Source organism: Mesoplodon mirus (assembly GCF_964341445.2).
Source record: "Mesoplodon mirus genome assembly, chromosome: 5".
Lineage (NCBI taxonomy): Eukaryota > Metazoa > Chordata > Mammalia > Artiodactyla > Ziphiidae > Mesoplodon > Mesoplodon mirus.
The window spans coordinates 75,138,110-75,154,748 of NC_138980.1; the positions used below are offsets into that span (position 1 = coordinate 75,138,110).

At 37.4% G+C, this 16,639-nt stretch overlaps 1 protein-coding gene across 6 annotated transcripts in view; it reads left to right on the plus strand.

Annotated features, from left to right (window-relative positions):
- RAPGEF6 (Rap guanine nucleotide exchange factor 6) overlaps window positions 1-16,639 on the plus strand; it is a gene marked incomplete at its 3' end in the record, with an annotated part of 221,145 nt that overhangs the window by 82,262 nt on the left and 122,244 nt on the right. The window lies entirely within an intron of this gene.

The following is a 16,639-nucleotide window of genomic DNA, read 5'->3' on the forward strand; positions in this document are numbered from 1 at the left end:
GTATAATTGCTTTACAATGGGGTGTTAGTTTCTGCTTTATGACAAAGTGAATCAGCTATACATATACTTATATCCCCGTATCTCCTCCCTCTTGCTTCTCCCTCCCATCCGCCTTATCCCATCTCTCTAGGTGGTCACAAAGCACTGAGCTGATCTCCCTGTGCTATGTGGCTGCTTCCCACTAGCTATCTGTTTTACATTTGGTATCATATATATGTCCATGCCACTCTCTCACTTCATCCCAGCATACCCTTCCCCCTCGCCGTGTCCTCAAGTCCATTCTGTACGTCTGTGTCTTTATTCCTGTCCTCAGAACCTTTTTTTTTTTTTTAACATTCCATATATATGTGTTAGCATACAGTATTTGTTTTTCTCTTTCTGACTTACTTCACTCTGTATAACAGACTCTAGGTCCATTCACCTCACTACAAATGACTCAATTCTGTTTCTTTCTTTTTCTTTTTTTTTTGTGGTACGCGGGCCTCTCACTGTTGTGGCCTCTCCCGTTGCAGAGCACAGGCTCCGGACGCACAGGCTCAGCGGCCATGGCTCATGGGCCCAGCTGCTCCACGGCATGTGGGATCTTCCCAGACCGGGGCATGAACCCGTGTCCCCTGCATCGGCAGGCGGACTCTCAACCACTGTGCCACTAGGGAAGCCCCAATTTTGTTTCTTTTTATGGCTGAGTAATATTCCATTGTATATTTGTGCCACATCTTCTTTATCCATTCATCTGTTGATGGACACTTACGTTGCTTCCATGACCTGGCTATTGTAAATAGAGCTGCAGTGAACACTGTGGTACGTGACTCTTTGAATTATGGTTTTCTCAGGGTGTATGCCCAGTAGTGGAATTGCTGGGTCATATGGCAGTTCTATTCTTAGTTTTTTTAAGGAACCTCCATACTGTTCTCCATAGTGACTGTATCAATTTATATTCCACCAACAGTGCAAGAGGGTTCCCTTTTCTCCACACCCTCTCCAGCATTTATTGTTTGTAGATTTTTTGATGATGGCCATCCTGACTGGTATGAGGTGATACCTCATTTAGTTTTGATTTGCATTTCTCTAATGATTAGTGATGTTGAGCATCCTTTCATGTGTTTGTTGGCAATGTGTATATCTTCTTTGGAGAAATGTCTATTTAGATCTTCCGCCCATTTTTGGATTGGGTTGTTTGTCTTTTTGATATTGAGCTGCCTGTAAATTTTGGAGAGTAATCTTTTGTCAGTTGCTTCATTTGCAAATATTTTCTCCCATTCTGAGGGTTGTCTTTTGGTCTTGTTTATGGTTTCCTTTGCTGTGCAAAAGCTTTGAAGTTTCATTAGGTCCCATTTGTTTATTTTTGTTTTTATTTCCATTTCTCTAGGAGGTGGGTCAAAAAGGATCTTGCTGTGATTTATGTCATAGAGTGTTCTGCCTATGTTTTCCTCTAAGAGTTTTAGAGTGTCTGGCCTTACATTTAGGTCTTTAATCCATTTGGAGTTTATTTTTGTGTATGGTGTTAGGGACTGTTCTGATTTCATTCTTTTACATGTAGCTGTCCAGTTTTCCCAGCACCACTTACTGAAGAGGCTGTCTTTCTCCATTGTATATTAATGCATCCTTTATCAAAGATAAGGCAATCATATGTGCGTGGGTTTATCTCTGGGCTTTCTATCCTGTTCCATTGATCTATATTTCTGTTTTTGTGCCAGTGCCATACTGTCTTGATTACTGTAGCTTTGTAGTATAGTCTGAAGTCTGGGAGCCTGATTCCTCCAGCTCCATTTTTCTTTCTCAAGATTGCTTTGGCTACTTGTTGACTTTTGTGTTTCCATACAAACTAAAATTTTTTGTTCTAGTTCTGTGAAAAATGCCATTGGTAGTTTGATAGGGATTGCAATGAATCTGTAGATTGCTTTGGGTAGTATAGTCCTTTCACAGTGTTGATTCCTCCAATCCAAGAACATGGTATATCTCTCCATCTGTTTGTATCATCTTTAATTTCTTTTATCAGTGTCTTATAGTTTTCTGCATACAGGTCTTTTTTCTCCTTAGGTAGGTTTATTCCTAGGTATTTTATTCTTTTTGTTGCAGTGTTAAATGGGAGTGTTTCCTTAATTTCTGTTTCAGGTTTTTCATCATTAGTGTATAGGAATGCAAGTGATTTCTGTGAATTAATTTTGTATCCTGCTACTTTACCAGGTTCATTGATGAGCTCTAGTAGTTTTCTGGTACCATCTTTAGGATTCTCTGTGTATAGTATCATGTCATCTTCAAACAGTGAGAGCTTTACTTCTTTTCCAATTTGGATTCCTTTTATTTCTTTTTCTTCTCTGATTGCTGTGGCTAAAACTTCCAAATGTCTGTTGAATAATAGTGGTGAGAGTTGAAAACCTTATCTTGTTCCTGATCTTAGAGGCAATAGTTTCAGTTTTTCACCATTGAAAACGATGTTGGCTGTGGATTTGTCATATACGGCCTTTATTATGTTGAGGTAAGTTCCCTCTATGCCTGCTTTCTGGATGGTTTTTCTCATAAATGGGTGTTGAATTTTGTTAAAAGCTTTTTCTGCATCTATTGAGATGATCATACGGTTTTTCTCCTTCAATTTGTTACTATGGTGTATCACATTGATTGATATGCATATATTGAAGAATCCTTGCATTCTGGGATAAACCCCACTTGATCATGGTGAATGATTTTTTTAATGTGCTGTTGGATTCTGTTTGCTAGTATTTTGTTGAGGATTTTTACTATGTTCATTAGTGACATTGGCCTGTAGTTTTCTTTCTTTGTGACATCTTTCTCTGGTTTGGCTATCAGGGTGATGGTAGCCTTGTAGAATGAGTTTGGGAGTGTTCCTCTCTCTGCTATATTTCGGAGGAGTTTGAGAAGGATAACTGTTAACTTGTCTCTAAATGTTTGATAGAATTCGCCTGTGAAGTCATCTGGTTCTGGGCTTTTGTTTTGTCGAAGATTTTTAATTACAGTCTCAATTTCAGTGCTTGTGATTGGTCTGCTTATATTTTGTTTCTTCTTGGTTCAATCTCGGAAGGTTGTGCTTTTTTAAGAATTTGTCCATTTCTTCCACGTTGTCCATTTTATTCGCATAGAGTTGCTTGTAGTAATCTCTCATGATCTTTTGTATTTCTGCAGTGTCTGTTGTTACTTCTCCTTTTTCATTGCTAATTCTGTTGATTTAATTCTTCTGCCTTTTTTTCTTGATGAGTCTGGCTAATGGTTTATCAATTTTGTTTATCTTCTCAAAGAACCAGCTTTTAGTTTTATTGATCTTTGCTATTGTTTCCTTCATTTCTTTTTCATTTATTTCTGATCTGATCTTTATGATTTCTCTCCTTCTGCTAACTTTGGGGTATTTTTGTTCTTCTTTCTCTAATTGCTTTAGGTGTAAGGTTAGGTTGTTTATTTGAGATGTTTCTTGAGGTAGGATTGTATTGCTATAAACTTCCCTCTTAGAACTGCTTTTGCTGCATGCCATAGGTTTTGGGTTGTCGTGTTTCCATTGTCATTTGTTTCTAGGTAGTTTTTTATTTCCTCCTTGATTCCTTCAGTGATCTCTTGGTTATTTAGTGTATTGTTTAGCCTCCATGTGTTATATAGTTTTTACAGATTTTTTCCTTCGGTTGACATCTAGTCTCATAGCGTTGTGGTCGGAAAAGATACTTGATACGATTTCAATTTTCTTAAATTTACCAAGGCTTGATTTGTGACACAAGATATGATCTATTCCTGGAGAATGTTCCATGAGCACTTGAGAAGAAAGTATATTCTGTTGTTTTTGGATGGAATGTCCTATAAATATCAGTTAAGTCCATCTTGCTTAATGTATCATTTAAAGCTGTGTTTCCTTATTTATTTTCCTTTTGCATGATCTGTCCATTGGTGAAAGTGGGGTGTTAAAGTCCCCTACTATGATTGTGTTACTGTCGATTTCCCCTTTTATGGCTGTTAGCATTTGCCTTATGTATTGAGGTGCTCCTATGTTGGGAGCATAAAAATTTACAATTGTTATATCTTCTTGGATTTATCATTATGTGGTGTCCTCCTTTTTTCTTGTACTAGTCTTGATTTTAAAGTCTATTTTGTCTGATATGAGAATTGCTACTCCAGCTTTCTTTTGATTTCCATTTGCATGGACTACCTTTTTGCATTTCCTCACTTTCGGTCTGTATGTATCCCTAGGTCTGAAGGATGTCTCTTGTAGGCAGCATATATACAGGTCTTGTTTCTGTGCCCATTCAGCCAGTGTGTGTCTTTTGGTTGGAGCATTTAATCCATTTACATTTAAGGTAGTTATCGATCTGTATGTTCCTATTACCATTTTCTAAATTGTTTTGGGTTTGTTATTGTAGGTGTTTTTCTTCTCTTGTGTTTCCTGCCTAGAGAAGTTCCGTTAGCATTTGTTGTAAAGCTGGTTTGGTGGTACTGAATTCTCTTAGCTTTTGAGTGTCTGTAAAGGTTTTAATTTCTCCTTCAAATCTAATGAGATCCTTGCTGGGTAGAGTAATCTTGGTTGTAGGTTTTTCCCTTTCATCTCTTTAAATATGTCCTGCCACTCCCTTCTGGCTTGCACAGTTTCTGCTGAAAGATCAGCTGTTAAACTTATGGGGATTCCCTTGTATGTTATTTGTTGTTTTTCCCTTGCTGCTTTTAATATTTTTTCTTTTCATTTAATTTTTGATAGTTTGATTAATGTGTGTCTTGATGTGTTTCTCCTTGTGTGTCTCCTGTGTGGGACTCTGTGCTTCCTGGACTTGATTGACTCTTTCCTTTCCCATGTTCGGGAAGTTTTCAACTATAATCTCCTCACATATTTTCTCAGTCCCTTTCTTTTTCTCTTCTTTTGGGACCCCTATAATTCGAATGTTAGTGCGTTTAATGTTGTCCCAGAGGTCTCTGAGACTGTCCTCAATTCTTTTCATTCTTTTTTCTTTATTCTGCTCTGCACCTATTTCCACTGCTTTATCTTCCAGGTCACTTATCTGTTCTTCTGCCTCAGTTATTCTCCTATTGATCCCTTCTAGAGAATTTTTAATTTGAGTTGTTGTGTTGTTCATCATTGTTTGTTTGCTCTTTAGTTCTTCTAGGTCCTTGTTAAACATTTCTTGTATTTTCTCCATTCTATTTCCAATATTTTGGACCATCTTTACTATCATTACTCTGAATTATTTTTCAGGTAAACTGCCTGTTTCCTCTTCATTTATTTGGTCTGGTGGGTTTTTACCTTGCTCCTTCATCTTCTATGTGTTTCTCTGTCTTCTCATTTTGCTTAACTTAATGTGTTTGGGGTCTCCTTTTCGCAGGTTGCAGGTTTGTAGTCCCCATTTTTTTTCGTGTCTGCTCCCAGTGGCTAAGGTTGGTTCAGTGGGTTGTGTAGGCTTCCTGGTGGAGGAGATTGGTGCCTGTGTTCTGGTGGACGAGGCTGGATCTTGTCTTCCTGGTGGGCAGGACCACGTCCGCTGGTGTGTTTTGGGGTGTCTTGACCTTATTATGATTTTAGACAGCCTCTCTGCTAATGGGTGGGGTTGTGTTTCTGTCGTGCTAGTTGTTTGGCGTAGGGTGTCTGGCACTGTAGCTTGCTGGTGGTTGAGTTGAGTTGGGTCTTAGTGTTGAGATGGAGTACTCTGGGAGAGCTTTCGCCATTTGACATTACGTGGAGCCAGGAGTTCTCTGGTGGACCAGTGTCCTGAACTCGGCTCTCCCACCTCAGAGGCATTGGCCTGACCCCTGGCTGGAGCACCAAGACCCTGTCAGCCACACGGCTCAGAAGAAAAAGGATAAAAATAGAAAGAAGGAGAGAGAGAGAGAGAGAGAGAGAGAGAGAGAGAGAGAGAGAGAGAGAGAGAGGGAGGAAGAAAGAAAAGAATAAAATAGTTATTAAAATAAAAATTTTAAAGTAATTAAAGAAAAAGGAGAGAAAGAAGAGAACAATGAAACTGAAAAACAAGGGAGGGAGGGAGGGAGGGTGAAAGAAAAGGAAAGAAAGAAAGAAAAGAATAAAATAAAGTTATTAAAATAAAATTTTAGGGCTTCCTTGGTGGCGCAGTGGTTGAGTCTGCCTGCCGATTCAGGGGACACAGGTTCGTGCCCTGGTCTGGGAAGATCCCACGTGCCGCGGAGCAGCTGGGCCCGTGAGTCGTGGCCGCTGAGCCTGCGCGTCTGGAGCCTGTGCTTTGCAAAGGGAGAGGCCACAACAGTGAGAGGCCTGCATACCCCCCCAAAAAATAAATAAATAAATAAATAAATAAAACTTTAAAGTAATTAAAAAAAAGAAGGAAAGAAAGAAGAGAACAACCAAACTGAAAAACAAATCCAACAATGATAGCAAGCGCTAAAAAGTATACTAAAAAAAGGACAGACAGACAGATCCCTGGGACAGATGGTAAATGCAATGCAAAGCTATACAAACAAAATCACACAAAGAAGCATACACATACACACTCACAAAAAGAGAAAAAGGAAAAAATATATATATATCTTTTGGGAAGTCTGAGGTCTTCTGCTTGTGTTCAGTAGGTGTTCTGTAGGAGTTGTTCCACATGTAGATGTATTTCTTATGTATTTGTGGGGAGGGAGGTGATCTCCACGTCTTACTCCTCTGCCATCTTGAAGATCTACATATATTTTTGATAATATCAGCACTTGGGGCTCTACATGTAAAATCTGGGGCAGGTAAGTATATCTATAAAATTTTTTTAAATGCTTCTGCTATGTTGAGTTGGGTAGAAATACTTCTTCAGAAGTCTTTTTTTCTTTTTTTTTTTTTTAACACACACACTGTATTTTATTTTTACAAGAGATAAAGTTACTCCATTGTAAATGGCTGACCACAACAAAGGCAACAATGGTTGCAATTATCAAACACGAAACACACTCACACTATATCATAATATTGACTTTCAGTCCAGTAGTTCTCCACTGTAACAGCTCCTTTACTTTGAAGTGAAAATTGATTTGTATAATTTTTGCCTCTGAATCCTTGTGAGATTTTTTTTTAATTCAAACAGAAAGTCACAAAAATTATAATCATCCTCATCAGTTCACTCAGTCCCATGTAATTAATTTTTTTTTCATCTTGATCTTTTGTTAGCACTTTTATGAATTCATCAGTTTTCCATTAAAGTTCTGAAAATGCTTATTCAGTTTAGCAGTACGGTCAGTTACCAGAAACCTGTACTTGTCAGAGTCTCTTACGTTAATTCCTTGAAGATGAAACCCTTTTATAGGAACATTTTTGCAAAAGCATCAGAGTACACCCAGAACTGTCTGTAAATGACAAAAGACTTAAAAATGACCACAGTTAAAGATTTGATGAAAGTTCATAATAATGCAATTGACAAGGAAATTTAGTTATTTCTGAGATATACATTTTAAAGTAATAACTAGAATTATGACTTATAACATTATACCAGAACATATAAGATTTTTAGAAATTTCATGTAATGTTTGAAACATTGATATTAACATATTTCCATACAAATAACCCAAGGAAAGTTTAGTATTAGTTGTGTTTTTTGTTTGTTTTTTTTATACTGCAGGTTCTTGTTAGTCACCAATTTTATACACATCAGTGTATACATGTCAATCCCAATCGTCCAATTCAGCACACCAGCATCCCCACCCCACCGCGGTTCCCCCCGCCTTGGTGTCCATACGTTCTCTACATCTGTGTCTCAACTTCTGCCCTGCAGACTGGTTCATCTGTACCATTTTTCTAGGTTCCACATACATGCGTTAATATACGATATTTGTTTTTCTCTTTCTGACTTACTTCACTCTGTATGACAGTCTCTAGATCCATCCACATCTCAACAAATGACTCAATTTCATTCTTTTTTATGGCTGAGTATTATTCCATTGCATATATGTACCACAACTTCTTTATCCATTTGTCTGTCGATGGGCATTTAGGTTGCTTCCATGACCTGGCTTTTGTAAATAGTGCTGCAGTGAACATTGGGGTGCATGTGTCTTTTTGAATTATGATTTCCTCTGGGTATATGCCCAGTAGTGGGATTTCTGGATCATATGGTAATTCTATTTTTAGTTTTTTAAGGAACCTCCATACTGTTCTCCATAGTGGCTGTATCAATTTACATTCCCACCAACAGTGCCAGAGGGTTCCCTTTTCTCCACACCCTCTCCAGCATTTGTTGTTTGTAGATTTTCTGATGATGCCCATTCTAACTGGTGTGAGGTGATACCTCACTGTACTTTTGACTTGCATTTCTCTAATAATTAGTGATGTGGAGCAGCTTTTCATGTGCTTCTTGGCCATCTGTATGTCTTCTTTGGAGAAATGTCTATTTAGGTGTTCTGCCTCTTCAGAAGTCTTTAATTTTGTAATTCAACTACTGAGAAGTAGAAGTAGTTGAATCAAGAAGTAAGGATAGGCTAAGAAAGAATAAATTCAGGTGTATTTTATAAGTTTTCAAAGGAGTCATGATCACCCAAAATATAAAAAGTGTCTAGAGATTGATGGCAGCCAAATTCCCAAGGGTATGTTTAGTTCTGTTGTTTGTCAGAAAGAGAAATTCATTCATTCCATGTTAGGAATAAGGAGGATTATTTAGGGAGTTGTTTGTATTAGAATAAGTGTTAAATTTAAGCAGCTCTTAGGAGTTTGTTCCATTTGCCTAATTTCATTGATTGAGCACGTTCTGTTGCTGACATGAAACAATAACATATGACATGGTCCTCAAATTTTTAATTACATAAAGTTCATTTTCTGTTTTTATTATTTAATGATTTCTTTATTTTTTTGGCCATGCTATGAGGCTTGTGGGATCTTACTTCCCTGGCCAGGGATTGAACCCAGGCCAATGGCAGTGAAAGTGCCGAGTCCTAACCACTGGAGTGTCAGGGAATTCCCACTTTTTCTTTTTATATAGTAAATTTCCCTGTCACTAATTAATTTAAGCTAATTTAAGTTTTGCCTTATTACACAAATGAAACTTGTCTATTTTTGAAAAACTAAAAGTTGGTTAGTTCCATCACTCAGTTATGTAACCACTGATGACATTTTGTATATTCTTGGATAAAATGGTTTTCAACATGTAGGTAGATATGTGAGCTTTTTGGCTAACTTCATGAAGCTTAAGTATATGATCTGATTTGTAACTTTTAAAAACTTATGTATATAATGTGAACATCTTTGAATGTTACTTTTTTTTAACAACATTATTCTCAATAGTGTTGTGGTACTCCCATTGTAAGAATTGCCATAATTTATTTACTCAGTTCCCAGTATTTGGTCATGTAGATTTTCCTAGTTTTTTATTTTTTTTAAATAAAGTGCTAAGTAATTTTGTGGTTATATATGCCCTTATCTTGGTTTATTTAGAAAAAATTCTAAGTTGAATTGCTTAATTAAAGTATCTTTAATTGGACTATTTGGTTCTCCTTGTATGAGGCAGAATGCATAGTTTGTGTGTGTGTATTGATTACTTGCTTACTCTAGTCTCAACTGTAGTGTGTTCTTTTCTCAAATTTTTTTACTGTCACGTTGTGAAGTCTAGAGAGATTCCATATTTTCTCTTGGTAGCTGTGGGTTGTCCTCTCTAGGATATACTGGTTTCCTGTTTGGACCAGAAAGCAATAGGCACACTGCTTGGTATTCTGTCCATTTGATGACTCTGAGTTTGGCATTTTCACATGTAAAGACTTGTTTAGCTAGTTTTAAGTGGTTATCTTACTGAATACTGTCAGAGATTTGGCAGCTCATGGGAAGGGGAGGACTAAGTTGATTCCACTTAGACAAAACTGACTTTTTAACTATTAGACTGCGTTAGAGAATGATATTTGGTCATGTTACTTGCATATGCTATTTCTTAAAGTAATAGCGTTTTGTTTTGTTTTTTTCTAAAATGGATATGTTTCAGGCAACTCAGAAAATGCAGTATTAAGACGTTTTACTTTACTTTTAAATGAAACCTATGTATCTGGCCAAATTTCTACATATTGATAGTTGATCTAGATAAGGTAGTATAGCAAAAATCTTTTTCTTTTTTTCATTTATTTTATACTATGTTAGTTTCAGGTGTACAGCAGAGTGATTCAGTTATTTTTTTCAGATTATATTCCATTGTAGGTTATTACAAGATAGTGAGTATAATTCCCTGTTCTATACAGTAAATCCTGTTGCTTATCTGTTTTATGTAGAGTAGTTGTATCTGTTACTCATACTACTAATTTGTTCCTTCCTTGACCCAGGGCCCCAGCCCCTTTGGTAACCCTAAATTTGTTTTCTGTGTCTATGAGTCTGTTTCTGTTTTGCCTATAGATTCACTTGTATTATTTTTAGATTCCACATCTAAGTGATATCATTTAATATTTGTCTTTCTCTGACTTACTTCACTCAGTATAATATTCTATAGGTCCATCCCTGTTGCTGCAAATAGCAATACTTCATTCCTTTTTATGACTGAGTAATATTCTCTTTTTATATCTATCTATCTCACATCTTCTTAACCAGTCATCTGTTGATGGCTACTTGGGTTGTTTCCATGTCTTGGCTCTTGTAAGTAGTGCTGCTATGAACATTAGGGTGCATATATCTTTTAAAATTAGAGTTTTTGTCCTTTCTAGATATATGCCCAGGAGTGGGATTTCAGGATCATATGGTAGCTCTATTTTTAGTTTTTTAAGGAACCTCCATATTGTTTTCCATAGTGGCTGCACCAATTTACATTCCCACCAACTGAGTACTAGGGTTCCCTTTTCTCTACACCCTTTCCAGCATTTATTATTTGTAGACTTGTTCAGAATAGCCATTCTGACTGGTGTGAGGTGATACTTCATTGTAGTTTTTCTTTTTTTTTCTTCTTCTATTTCTTTCTTTCTTTCTTTTTTTTTTTTTTTTTGGCTGTGTTGGGTCTTTGTTGCTGCATGTGGGCTTTCTCTAGTTGCAGCAAGTGGGAGCTACCCTTTGCTGTGGTGCGCGGGCTTCTCATTGTGCTGGCTTCTCTTGTGGAGTACTGGCCCTGGGCGCTTGGGCTTCTGTAGTTGCAGCACACGAGCTCAGTAGTTGTGGCTTGCCGGCTCTAGAGCACAGGCTCAGTAGTTGTGGCACCTGGGCTTAATTGCTCTGTGGCATGTGGGGTCTTCCCGGACCAGGGCACAAACCTGTGTCCCCTGCATTGACAGGCGGATTCTTAACCGCTGCGCCACCAGGGAAGCCCTTCATTGTAGTTTTGATTTGCGTTTCTCTAATAATCAGCAATGTTGAGCACCTTTTCATGTGCCTGTTGGCCATCTGTATGTCTTGTTTGGAGAAATATCTGTTTAGGTTTTCTGCCCATGTTTTGATTTTTTTTTTTTTTCCATACTGAGTTGTATGAGCTGTTTGTATATTTTGGACATTAACCCCTTGTTGGTCCCATCATTTGCAGATATTTTTCTCCCATTCCGTAAGTTGTCTTTTTGTTTTGTTGATGGCTTCCTTTGCTGTGCAAAAGCTTTTGTGTTTAATTAGGTTTCATTTGTTTATTTTTGCTTTTATTTCTTTTGCCTTTGGAGTTTGATCTAAGTGAATATTGCTATGATTATGTCACAGAATGTTCTGCCTATATTCTCTTCTGGGAGTTTCATGGTGTCATGTCTTACAAGGTCTTTAAACCATTTTGAGTTAATTTTTGCATATGATGTGAGGGAATGTTCTGATTTCACTGATATACTTGTAGCTATCCAGCTTTTCTCTTCACCTCTTGCTGAAGAGACTGTCTTTTCTCCATTGTATATTCTTGCCTCCTTTATTGTAGATTAATTGACCATAGTTGTGTGGGTTTATTTCCGGGTACTCAGTTCTGTTCCATTGATCTATATGTCTCTTTTTGTGCCAACACCATGCTGTTTTTATTACTACAGCTTTGTAGTATAGTCTGAAGTCTGGAAGGGTTATGCCTCCAGCTTTGTTCTTTTTCCTCAGGATTGCTTTGGCATTTTGCATCTTCTTTGGTTCCATATAAATTTTAGGATTATTTGTTCTAGTTCTGTGAAAAATGTCATAGGTATTTTGATAGGGATTGCATTAAATCTGTAGATTGCTTTGGATAGTATGGCCATTTTAACAGTATTAGTTCTTCCAATCTAAGAGCACGGGATATCTTTCCATTTCTTTGTATCATCTTCAGTTTCCTTTGTCAGTGTTGTATAGTTTTCAGCGTATATGTCTTTCACCTCCTTGGTTAAGTCTTAGGTATTTTACTTTTTTTGACACGACTTTAAACAGGATTTTTTTTTTAAGTTTCTGATATTTCATTATTAGCATAAAGAAATGCAACAGATTTCTGTATATTAATCTTGTATCCAGCTACCTTGCCGAATTCATTTATTAGTTATAATAGGGTTTGTGTGTGGAGAGTTCAGGGTTCTTTATAGAGAGTATCATGTCATCGGCAAATAGTGACTGTTTTACCTCTTTCCTTCCAATTTGGATACGTTTTATTTCTTTTTCTTGTCTCATTGCTGTGGCTAGGACTTCCAGTAGTATGTTGACGAGAAGGGGTGAATGGGCATCCTTGTCTTACTCCTGAATTTAGTGGGAAGGCTTTCAGCTCTTCACCATTGAGTATGATGTTGTCTGTGGGTTTGTTGTAAATGGCTTTTATTATGTTGATATATTCCATCTATACCCACTTTGGTGAGTTTTTTCATGAATGGATGTTGAATTTTGTCAAATGCTTTTTCTTTTTTTTTTTTTTTTTTTTTTTTTTGCGGTACACAGGCCTCTCACAGTTGTGGCCTCTCCCGTTGCAGAACACAGGCTCCGGACGCACAGGCTCAGCAGCCATGGCTCACGGGCCCAGCCGCTACATGGCATGTGGGATCTTCCCAGACCGGGGCACGAACCCGTGTCCCCTGCATCGGCAGGCGGACTCCCAACCACTGCGCCACCAAGGAAGCCCGTCAAATGCTTTTTCTGCATCAATTGAGATGATCATGTGGTTTCTGTCTCTCCTTTTTTTAATGTGGTGTATCACATTGATTGATTTGTGTGTATTGAATCATCCTTGAAACCCTGGAATGAATCCAACTTGATCGTTGTGTATGATCCTTTTTATGTATTTTTGGATTTGATTTGCTAATATTTTGTTGAGGATTTTTACATTTGTATTCATCAAAGATATTGGCCTGTAATTTTCTTTTTTTATGGCGTCTGTATCTGGTTTTGAATCAGCATGACGGTGGCTTAATACAGTGAATTTGGGCATGTTCCTTCCTCTTCTGTTTTGGAATAGTTAGAGAAGGATGGGTATAAGTTCTAGTAGCAAAAATCTTAAGCAGTACTTGTGAAAACATGCAGTAGATAATTGGTTTTATGACTACTATAAGGATCTTTATTTCTTTCATTCTACTGTCTTGTTTTTGTTTTTGTTTATTTTTGGCTGCATTGGGTCTTCATTACTGTACGCGGGCTTTCTCTAGTTGCTGCGAGCAGGGGCTACTCTTTGTTGCAGTACGCGGGCTTCTCCTTGCGGTGGTTTCTCTTGTTGCGGAGCACGGACTCTAGGCATGCGGGCTTCAGTAGTTGTGGCTCATGGGCTCTAGAGCACAAGGTCAGTAGTTGTGGCGCGGGCTTAGTTGCTCGGCGGCATGTAGGATCTTCCCGGACCAGGGCTCGAACCCATGTCTCCTGCATTGGCAGGCAGATTCTTAACCACTGTGCCACCAGGCAAGTCCCTCATTCTACTGTCAGCAGTTCAGAGAGATCAGGAGAATCATTACTTTAGATAGCAGTGGAAATCTGACATTTTCTTTTTTCATTTGGAACCCATCATCAACTTTTTCTTGTTAGAATGCTGAAAGTCAAAAAATTCTTAAAGATGTACAAAATATTTCATAAATGTAATTTTCTTTATCTTAATTATTATTAATCCAAACCTGTACATCAAGATTTTGTGAACATTAAAATCTTTGCATGTTTTTCAGTTACTTTCTAAGTGAATGCCTAGAATGATTGAAAAAAATGATTTATTCTTATCAAATATTTTCATAGTTTTGTCATATACATTGCTTTGTATAAAGATGAGAACCACAGTCTCAATGTGAAAGTTTTTTTTTTAATTGTTAAAAAGAGCAGTTCTACTGTATAACAGTAATAACATTCTTGAAACTCCTTTGGGTATTGCTCTCAGAGCTGGCAACAGATTTAAATGTCTTTGAATATTCTCTGTGATTTCAGAGTTTCGATCTTTGGGGAGGATGTATTTGATATTTCAAAATAGCATAAAGGTGATAGGGAGCAATATTCAGTGAATAGGATGGGTAATTAAGCCAAGTAAAAATAGTCTAGTATTTAGATGAGCCATCTGTCTAAATCCTTCCTTCACTTACTCTGTGACTGGGATATTTCACCTAAACAATCAGTGCTTTGGTTGCTTTACCTCTAAAAATTGAGGATGGTAATATTGCGTCTGCCTGTCTTCCATGATGGTTGCTGATAGAACACATGTGTGCACAGTCAAGGTCTAATCAGTTAATGATATCTATAGAGTCTTCCACTCAAATGTTTGTGCCCTCCTCTCAATTTCCCCACGTCATTTCCTTAGTGTTCACTGCCATTCTTTTTAGAAATGTTGTAATAGCATCTCCCACACTCCCAGCCAGCTTTCATTGTAAAAGCAATATTTTTTCATTTTAAGAACTTTGGAGAATATTTTTAATTGAAAAGTGTTATATGATCTCTACATTTAAAAATATCTGCTTAATCATTTTATTTGATTTTAAGATTTGTGTTTCTCTTCTCTCTGATGTCTCTACTCCTTTTCCTTACATCTTATTCCTTACATCTTCCCCTATCCGCTGCCTCCAGCTAATTCATTCATTTTACTTCTGTCAGTCCTAAAAGAATCTTTTAACAATGTTACTTCTTTTTTTGTGTGTGTGTGTGGCACGCGGGCCTCTCACTGCTGTGGCCTCTCCCGTTGCGGAGCACAGGCTCCGGACGCGCAGGCTCAGCGGCCATGGCTCACGGGCCCAGCCACTCCGCGGCATGTGGGATCCTCCCGGACCGCGGCACGAACCCGTGTCCCGCGCATTGGCAGGCGGACTCTCAAGCACTGCGCCACCAGGGAAGCCCAATGTTACTTCTTTTATGCTCTTAAATCTTTTCATTGCCAAACACCACCTATCAGAAATTCTGATGATCTAGTATATTTATCTGGCATATAGTTTAAACCAGTTCCGTCCAATAGAACTTGCTACAGTGATGGAAATGTTTTATGTCTGTGGTTTCCAAATGATAGTAACCAGGCACACGTGGCTACTGAGCACTTAAAATGTGGCTGGTATGACTTAAGGATTTTAATTTAAAATTAAAAATGTTAATTTAAATAATTTACATCAACTCATGGGAGGAATCTATGATTTTTTCTTGGTAGGGTTAGGTACACATCTCTACATTCCTGTAATATCCCATGCATATACCTGTGACTATTCGTTATATTACATTGTAATTTTTTATTCAAATGTCTGTCTCTCTCATCAGAGTGTACATGCCTTGAAAATGTGAACCATCATCCGTTTATCCTCAGAGCGTATTGCCTATTAAAGAAGATAGAGTGCCTGTTTTTTTATAAGCTTGTTTAGGTTCTTGTGTAACTTTGGGCAAGTTGTGTGACATTTCTAAGTTTGTTTTATATATATAAAAGGCTCTGCTCGGTGTTTGGTGCCTTGAAAAAACATCCAGTAATGTCAGCAGCTTCTGTTCCTGTTGTTGTTATTGAAAATACTCAAAAAAAACCCTTTGTTCCTCTTGCTAACAAAATAATTTTATTATTTATCTATTTCTGGTTACTAAAACGTGTTTACCACAATATGTGTATATCTTAAGATAATTGAAAAATGTAAGCTAAAGAATCAGACAAAGGGAGAATAAAGGTAGGAATGATAAAATCAAGCAGGCACCAATCAGCCAACTATGCCCTTCCCAATTTTCTTGTAGCCTATACTCACAATGGCTCACTTTAATAAACAAAGCAGTTTCTTTGTTCAACCCTACAAGATAAGAGTGGTTATAAAATGTATATGAAAGTCACTGAATGAGTCGCTTTACTATATATAATAATAAGTGACTAGAAGCCAGTTAAATGACAGGAGATGTCTTCCAGAAACTGATGACTGGTTTTGGAATTATTGCTTTGAAGACCTTCTTTCTTTTAGTAATTAGCAAGGTCAGTAGTTTAGCTCAGGTGTCTTAAAATGTAGTTTGCAAACAGTCTACAAGGCATGAGAAGAAAATAGTAGAGTTTATATGTACTGTTATCTTTTTAAGTTTCTGTGGATTTTTGTGTGTATTTCGTAATGAACACAAAATACTTTTACTGGTAGTACATGTATTAATTTATAAATAAATTATCTTAGAAATACAGCTCAGAAATATTTAGTTTTTAAAGTATTGAGATTATATGATATATAAATCCCTTTGTCATCTGGCCCCAGTCTACCTGTTCACCCTTCTGGCCCCATAATTTTGTTGGTTGTCCCTTCCTTTGGTTCTTCTCTCTCCCTGGAAGGTTCTTGCAGGCTTCGTTACCTAATATAATTCTGTCCTTTGATGATTCAGTTTGAATCTTAACTTGCTATTTGCTCCTTTTATCCAGAATGGTCTCCTGCCATGTCCTCCTGACAAAGT